Genomic DNA, 9,291 nt, shown 5'->3' on the forward strand with positions numbered 1-9,291 from the left:
TTCCAGACTTCTGGTCTCCAGGCTGTGAGAGAATAAATTTCTCTTGTTTAAAATTTATGGTAATTTGTTTACGGTGATTTGTGACAGCAGCCACGGGAAAGGAATACACCAGGTCTTCCAAAATTATACTCAATCAAAACTTATTTTCTTGACTGCATCCTTTAATTTGGTGTTACAGAGGACCAAAACCAAGTTCTATCAATTCACCCTAAGGAAAGTCCTTAATGCCCTAAGAAGCAATGAAGTTTTTAAAGGAGGGGATTTAAAATTCCTCCAATTCTTTTTTTCTCATTAAATTTTATTTTAATGGGTCTCAAAATTCTATGACAGATTTTTGGTCAAGTTGTTTCCATTAAAAAGCACTGATTTTAAAAACGAATAACTTAAAACTGACACACACAAAAACACAAATGGTCCACAAAACATTCTCCTTTCCTTCTGAAGGTTTTACGATGCACTGTTCTCATTAACCAGTCTTGTACTCTTAAACGGCCAATGACACAAACAGTTCGGAGACTTTTCTTCCACCACTGACTACGGGTGGCAGATACTGGGGATAATATTCATTTAGCCTTCGGAGCTTTCTGGGCAGACTTGGTGGCCTCGCCAGCTCTAGCTACCTTCTTGTCCACTGCTTTGATAATGCCCACAGCAACCGTCTGTCTCGTGTCACGAACAGCAGAACAGCACAGAGGAGGACAGTCAGAGAAGCTCTCAACACACACAGGCTTGCCCCGAACCATATCAACAATGGCAGCATCACCAGATGTCAAGAACTTAGATCATCATTCTGGAAAAAAGCTGGAAGATGGTCCCATCTTCTCCCTTGGCTCAGCAAACTTACAAGCAATGTGAACTCTGTGACAATCCAGCACAGGTGCCTATCCAGCACTGATTTGGCCTGGATGGTTCAGGACAATCACCTGAGCTCTGAGGCCAGCTGCTTCCATGGGTGGGTCGTTTTTGCTGTCACCAGCCACACTGCCACGACGAACACCTTTGACAGATACGTACTTGACATTAAAGCCCACACTGTCCCCAGGAAGAGCCTCCCTCAAAGCTTCAGGGTGCATTTCAACACACTTGACTTCAGCTGTAACACTGACTGGAGCAAAGGTGACCAGCATACCAGGTTTAAGAACACCAGTCTCCACTCGGCCCACAGGGACGGCACCAATACCACCAATTTTGTAGACGTCCTGGAGAGGCAGACACAAGGGCTTGTCAGCTGGACGAGTCAGTGGCAGAATGCCATCCAGAGCTTCAGGCAGTGTGGTTCCACTGGCTTTGCCATCTTTACGGGTGACTGTCCATCCCTTGAACCGAGACATGTTAGCACTTGGCTTCTGCATGTTGTCACCATTCCAACCAGAAATGGGCACAAATGCTAACATGTTGAGGTTGTAGCCAATTTTCTTAATGTAGGTGCTGACTTCCTTAATGATTTCCTTGTATCTCTTCCGGCTGTAGGACAACTCAGTGGAATCCATTTTGTGAACACCAACAATTAGTTGTTTCATACCCAGTGTGTAAGCCAGAAGGGCATGCTCATGGATGTGCCCATTCTTGGAGAGACATGCTTCAAATTCACCAACACCAGCAGCAACAATCAGGACAGCACAGCAAGCCTGAGATGTGCCTGAAATCATGTTTTTTAAAAAGTCTGCGTGTCCTGGGGCATCAGTGATGGTCACATAGCACTTGCTGGTCTCGAATTTCCACAGGGAGATATCAATGGTGATACCACATTCACGTTCGGCTTTCAATTTATCCAACACCCAGGCATACCTGAAGGAGTCTTTTCCTATCTCAGCAGCCTCTTTCTCAAATTTTTCAATTGTTCTTTTGTTGGTCCCACCACATTTGTAGATCAGATGACCAGTAGTGGTAGACTTGCCTGAATCTATGGGTCCAATGACAGCGATGTTGATGTGAGTCTTTTCCTTTCCCATTCTGGTTTAAGTTGAGCGGTGGTTTTCAAAACACCTGTGTTCTGGCGGCAAACCCATTGCAAAAAAGCTAAAATTCCTCAAATTCATGTCTCATTGGTAAGACTAATGTAAAGAAATAGAGTGGACTAAAACTGTAAGCAGTGGGGTACAAACTGGGGGGTGGGAGGGGGTCAACAAACAGGCAAATTTCAAATGAGGGTCTGCCCTTAAGGGCTATCCCCATAGTAGGGTCCTTCTTTTGACACATGAGAACTTATGGAGTCTTCAAGCACCCTACATTTGTTCTCAGTGGCTCCGATGTCACGCCATCCAATGCCTGGCACACAGTGAATGCTGGATCTGGTGGCGAATTAATGAAGAGGAATGGGAGGAAGGGGAGGAGCCAAGCTGCAGGAACTGATTGGATCAGGTGACCCATCCTCAGATCTCTGTGATTACAGCCCATACCATGGAACTGTTATTAACATTCCTGTAATGTACATTTCTCCCCAACCTGAATCTTTTCCCCAAGTTCTCTGTCATGTATTGTAATTTACAATAATTTCTTATTTTCAGTAATGTACACCTCTAGTTTTCTGTGCAAATTTACCCCGTAGAACAGATGAAATCTTCATGTTATAGAAAGAGCCAAAGCTCCTCAGGGGTAACTTCTGGATGGCCACTCAAGTTAACCAAGAGCAAAAAGCTGTAATTATCAACCCAAAAGAAAGCCAGCTGCCTAGAATAATCAAAGCCCATAAGGGACACCATTCACAACTTTTCTAAGCAATGTTAACATCAAAATATGGATAACAACAGCCTCATCTCTCCTGCAATCTCCCTAAAGGTATTATTTCTCAATAGTTATGTTTACACTCCCCCTAGTCTTACAGTTCTTTTTAAAGTCCGAAATAAAGGGTAAAATAGGACAACATGGGGTCCTGTGAGAGACTGCCTATAGAATTAGCTGGAGCATGGACGTCAAAAATTCCTCAGGGCTCCTCTCCCAGTTTTTGCTTCATTTAATGACACAATGTTGAAAAACGACATTTGAGAGCATCAGCTACTTTCAAGTACTACATAGACAAGAAGGAAAGAAATCATTGAGTACAGGAGACAGTACTTAAGGAAAGTACTGCAAATGCCCTATAGAATATCTGGACAAGCAGAGCTACAAAGCCCCCTTTGTTCATGGGAAACCTTTCAATCTATGCAATTAATTCATACCACCTAGGATAGCCTGGAAGGCTCCACTACCTTTGCTCCGCCGCTGCCGCTCCGGGGTGGCCCTTCCTACCTGGGATCTGCCCATCAGGTAACCATCAGTTGTTAAATACCAAATGGGGCCTCCAGCTTCAGCTAGTGCGGCGCTTCTGGAACTCGGGCGTCCACAGAGGATCTCGTTCAAATGCAGATTCTGATTCAGTTAGGACAGGGGCGGAGCCTGAGGGTCTGCATTTCTAATGAGCTCCCAGGTGGTGAGGACGCGGCTGGGGTGAGAAGAACGTTTGAGTGGCAAGGGATTAGAGCACTTTGTTTTTCCTTAAAACAAAAACAAACCAATTTGTGAAGGCATCAGATTCTAGTAGCAGGTGTGACGTGTCAAGATTTCCATAAGGGTAGAGAAGCTGAAACACATCTGGATAAAGGGAGGTGCTAATTAGCAAGTGTGGTTTCAGAGCCGCTGCCCCCGTTCAGCAAAGACTGTCAGGTACTGTATCTAGAAACAGAAAGCAAAGAACTAAGTGCTTCAGAGACAAGAACAAAGCAGATAGGGACAAAGCCCTGGGAAATCTATGATGAATACAGGTTTCCCAAGTCCCTGGACTCCTTCCAGATGAAGCAACACCTTTGTGTGTGTCCTCATGGTTGGAGAGATTGCAGTTCCCTGGCCCTCCTCATCTTCGCCAGGTTGCATGACAGGCACTGTCCCCGCCACACATGTCCTGTTGATCCCATCACTGAGTTGAGAATACTACTGGCCATCAGAGAGGGGTGAGGAATCGGGGATGCTGAGTAAGGAAAAGTCCAGAGAAGTTGCCAGCCCAAGAGGATACCTGATGCACGCCTGCTAGAATAGGCATTGGTAGTGACCGCTGTGTTGAGGATACTGGACTGGGGCCATCAATAGAATATTTTCTCCTGTCTTAGAGTACCGGCCCATGGGATATGACCTTTCCTGCTGGGTATTCCCAGCTTCTGGCTCCTATCAGGGCTCACCATGCTGTCATCACAGGACTTGTGAGAAGCAGGAGCACATAAAGGAGGCTCACGGACACAGCTGATGCCTCCGACAACAATCACATCAGCCAAAGGCAGCAGGATGTCCTGCAGAATGCTTGCCAGTGCCAAATCACAGTGTCCCTGACTAGATTCTCCTGCACAGTAACAGCCAGGAAGCTGGAGCAGTCGGCCCTGGAGGGCACACAGCAAATCAACAAACGGGGGAACACTTTGAGACAGCAGCTTGCTGGGCACCACCGCACAATATCAGGTCCCCTCCTAGCCCCTCAGACTCTCCCGTAGTAAAATGGTGTGTGGGATTTGATGGTCTTTCAGGCTCCTCTCAGAGGAAACATCCTGCCACCCCATATTCCGTGATGCTACTCACTTCAGAAAGAGAGCCTAGGAATTCGATTCCCTTCATCTCTTGTCTTGCTGGTACCTCAGGAATGGAGTAGGGGCAGCCAGAGCTGTGTTTTCTCTGCTCTCTGGCAAGACTCACATTGTCTCACTTGATTAAATCCCCAGTCCCATTAATGAAACTAGAAAAACCTGCTTTGAGTTTTAAAGGTGAGAGTTGGAGGGAGAAATTTGAAATCACCCAGAACACTTTGTCTTAGAGCAATTTGGCTGAAATTACCAAATACTCACTACATTTTTCTCTATTCATTTCCTCTTCCCCTTCCCAAATCCATAAATCCTCAGTTTCTAGAATTGGGAAGAAACCCAAAAGAATCCATCTTTTCAGTGTTTGGAAGCTACGGGTCAACTCTATAAATAAATTTTTTAAAAAAGAGCAATATTCACAACAATAACATACATATTCTGCTTGGGATTGTGGTATTCTCCAACAAAGGTCTTCAGATACTAGGAGTCTAAGTGCAGACTAATTTAATTAGCATTGTCTAATTTCTAAGTAGTCTTCCTAGTTCTGCTTTGCTGCTAGTGTTTGAGCCATTTGAAATGACTCTGATGTTAAGAAGCTTCTGCATTTAGAGGCTTTTTCAGTCTCGCACACACAGAGAGGACCCCGCAGGCCAGCAAGCACCAAGTGATGTCACCTGCAAGAGGGGGCATCTACCGCCACAATCATGTGTCCAGTTTGGGTCAATTTAACAAACCTCAGGAGAAAGTACTGTGGCCTTTTCAGGAGAGGGAAGCTTTCTTAAAGAAAAACAAACAAACAAACAACAACAACCATGAAATGAATGAAAATATCACACAAGGGCACAGACCCCAAAAAATACTACCACATGAGAGCCACTGAAGAAGAGACTTCTAGGCAAAATGAAACTATGAATTGAGTATTTCAGTCTTATTTTAGGTGACTTGCTTATATTTACTTATTTCATTTCAGTGGCCACCTTGCGACCTAGTAGATACACTCATTGTTTCCATTTTACAGAAGAGGACACTGAGGCCCAGCCCAAAGTCTGGCCCCGCTGGTAGGGGTGGAGCTGGGATGTGAACACCTGTTGGGCTCCAGCCCCCACAGATCATGACTCTGCTTGGTTCTGGGTGGGAATTAGGTAAAGATCAGGGAAGGCTTTATCACCATCCTGCGGAGAAAGATACAAGAGAAGACGGCCATGAGGGTCCAGGTGCCCCACTTTCTGACAGGTGACTGGAGCCTTCAGGCTGGGGCAGAATACAGTCCTTGCCTCACCTGAACCGGGTGAGGCATTCCCCCTCTCCCAGAAAGGGCTGCAGCCGCTGGAAGACGCGGTAAGGAAGGGCGCGCCTGCACCCCACCTCCACCCACCTACCCACCTTCACTTGGACCCCCAGCCAAGCCACACTCAGGTACTTACAGCCCTGGGCAGGCCCCGGAGCCCCGCTCTGCGAGCAAACATGAGAAATTAAACAGTTTGCACAGAATGAAATTTGGCCTTGGAAGGTGCCTGCAGCTGGTGGTTAACACCAGCAGTAAGAGGATCAACGCCTAGTCCGCTGGCTTAAAGGGGGGGTGGGCTGGGGTGAGAAGTGTGCGCACTCCCTTTTACCCATTCACGTTAGTTAATTTGGATGATAAGGGTTCCTGTTAAATCCCTTTGTGTGCGAGTGAATATACTGAAATCGACAACCCCTGAGAGGGCACCCGGGGCTGGCAGAGCGACCTGCGGAAGGGTGCAGGTCGTGTCCAATCTGGCGCGATGTAGAAGAGAAACGTCCTGACCAGACTGAAAGCAAGTCGGCAAAGGGACACCCTAAGGGTGCGTGGTGCCTACCGAGCCCCACACCTCCCAGGCCATGGCGGGTGGGCCGCTCTCTTCCCCAAGGCCCAGCACCCCAGGCCCGCCTCTGCGCCCTAGCAGTCCCCTAGGTCCTACCAGTGAGCGAGGCTCCTCCTTAGCCACCTCTGCCAAGGACTAATGACACCCAAAGGGAGAGCCCGGGCCCTGCCGTAGCCCAGCAGAGTAGAGAGAATTTAGGCAAGGTGGGGGGCAGAAAAGCTGGGAAGGAGAGATGTCGGTTGTTCTCAGATGGAACAGATGAGGAAAAAGTGAGCTCAGTAGCTCTAGAGCAGGTCGTAAAACAAACACCATTCTTATAGTTTCCATCTGCAAGAAACCTCACACCCCACCTCTACCCCGCACGCCTGGAGCCCCCGGTGTGCGGGTCCGAGGCAGCAAACGCGAGCGAGCCCTGCGGGTGGGGGAGGAGGCCCCCGCCGCTGGCCAGGCTGCCCGCAGGGGCGCAGGAGGCGGAGAGAGTTCCCAGCCGCCGCTGCCCCCCTCCTTCCCCTCGGCCCGTCCAGCAAATTTCTTTCCTAGTTTCTGTTCGTGCCTTCCCTCCCTCCTCCTCCCCCGATATATTCGCTCTCTAAAACCATAAAAAAGAGATCAACTTCCCTAACTTCACGGAGCCCTTTTCAGTGACAAATATTGATGCCCAAAGTGTCTGCGCTCTCCCGCCCCCAAACGTTAAGAAAAGGCGCCCGCGAAAGGGGGACATAAAAAGTTAACAATGCTGTGAAAATATGTTTGCAGAAAATAGACAATCGTTGGATTAAACGTATTCAAGTATGAAATAATGCCTTTTTGTGTCAAAACTTGGGCGATGGGCGGGTACAAAAGTTCCCTGTGGCAGCTACTTGCTCCCTTTGTGAGCCGTGCGCTTTGGCGTCTCCACTTGGGCGCATTACTCAGAGCACTCTAAGCGCGATTGTTTCTCCCTTTCTAATGACATTTACCGGATCAAAACATGCTGTTAATTCGATCAGAAGGCTTCACCCTCCCTGACAAAGCCACAATAATTTCTCCTGAAGTTTGTTAAATTGACCAAAATTAGGCAAATGAATAGGGGTCTGTAGGCGCCCCCTCTCGCAGGTGACGTCGTATAATGCTCGCCTGGGCCAGCTGCATTCCCCCTTTTCTTCTCGGCCCACTCTTCTCCGTGTTGCCCCCCCATCCTCCCACCCCCCCTCACTCACACACGCACACACATACATACACACACGCCTGCCTGTCTCTCCTCCCCCACCCTCTGGCATTATTAAAATTTAGCCCAATGAAACTATTCATACTTTTCAATGGACATTTTCGTGTAGGATAATAGGCTACAAATTGAGCCTCTTCCCCCCGCGAAGAAAGAGCCCGGGAAGAAAATCAACGACGTGGTCAGGGAGTAGGGGAGCGTCCGTGCCAAAGACCGGCGGGAGGGCGAGGCGAGGCGGGGAGCCTCGTGTGCCAGCCACGTAGCCCCACACCTGCCGGGATGTCCGACAAATAAAGCGGTGTAAACAAAAGGGGAGATGGACGTGTCACCAAGTCGTGTGAGAAAAGCCTGGGGAACAAACGGGGCGCCTCCGTCTCCAAGAGCTCTCCCTTGAACCCGGCGGAACAGCCTATTAAAGGCTTACTTAATTACTTTAATGACTCTGGACAGGCTTTAAAACGCACTCGGCGCTGGGACTGCGGGCTTGCTGGGATTTGTAAACAGGCAATCGTGTGAGACTCAGCGGTGGGACTAAAGGAGGCGACACTGTTTTGTGAGGATCCTCGCCCCCCGGTGCCCGCGGCCGCTGCGCCCCGGCGCTCTGCGCCTGCGGCTGCTGCAGGCGCTCGCTCGCCCGCCGGCTCCAGTTTACCGCCTCCTTTTCCCGCCCGGGCTGTTGCCATGCAAATGTTATTCCCCCGCCGATCACGTGTCCTTTGAAGGGCCACGTGGATTAACAAAGCTGATCTGCCCCCAGCTCGCCCCCCTCGGCTGCTAATTTTTTTTTTTTAACTTCTTTAAAACTGATCTTGAATGCATACATCCCCCAAACGCAGCTCCCCTAATCCTATGGAATAATTCAACTCGTGAATGCACTTGGAGCCCTAGATGACCGCTTTATAAGGCAGTCCCTCGGAGTTGGGAGGCTGCAGTCTACCTGGGACACTCGAGGAGGCACACGAGGCGGAAAGTGGACGGGTGACTCGCGCCACCGCCTCTCCCGAGGGCGCGTAGAGCAGGATGTCAGACAAGCTCAAGGATCGCAAAGTGAGTCGGCTGAGCCCAAACAGCCCTTGCGCCCTGATGGTGGGGGCGTCTGATTCCCCGAGCCGCCACCTGGCTGGACCGACGGCAGGGACGCGGCACACGCGACTCTCGTGCGGAGGAATCTTGAGTGGTTTGGGAGGGAATGAGGTTAGAGACAGGAGACTGCTCAACTCCGGAGGAGCCCACGCCCGAGACTGGTGGCCACCTCCCCAGTGCCTGGCGCTCAGCCTGACGGCGTGGCTGGAGAGGGTAGGGCGGCTGGAAGAGGAGCGCACCAGCCTGGCTGTGAGAGGGCAGAGCTCATTTGACCCTTATGTGGAGGAGCAGGGAGCCCTTCCGGGGGGATTCCCTGGGCAGCGTTGAGGGCTGGGAAGACGGCTGACACGCAGCTACAGCCATGCCTTTGACGACTCCCTGGGCACCACTATCCTAAACGTACAAACCTCTGTTCGCAGAGAACCCCCGTCTCCCACAAAGTGATAGAAAAGCGAAGGAGGGACCGGATTAACCGCTGCTTGAACGAGCTGGGCAAGACTGTGCCCATGGCCCTGGCGAAGCAGGTAATGTCAGAGGCCGAGCTTACAGAGCCAGGCGCTGGGGATCCTCTGCTGCCACTCTCGGCAGGGGTGCAAGGAGTCTGGAGACGGAAAGG

At 49.8% G+C, this 9,291-nt stretch overlaps 1 pseudogene; it reads right to left on the reverse strand.

Annotated features, from left to right (window-relative positions):
• Positions 1-563: 563 nt before the first annotated feature.
• Positions 564-1,952, reverse strand: LOC103680987 (annotated as a pseudogene).
• Positions 1,953-9,291: the final 7,339 nt, after the last annotated feature.

This window comes from Ursus maritimus, unplaced genomic scaffold (genome assembly GCF_017311325.1).
Source record: "Ursus maritimus isolate PB19 unplaced genomic scaffold, ASM1731132v1 scaffold_28, whole genome shotgun sequence".
Lineage (NCBI taxonomy): Eukaryota > Metazoa > Chordata > Mammalia > Carnivora > Ursidae > Ursus > Ursus maritimus.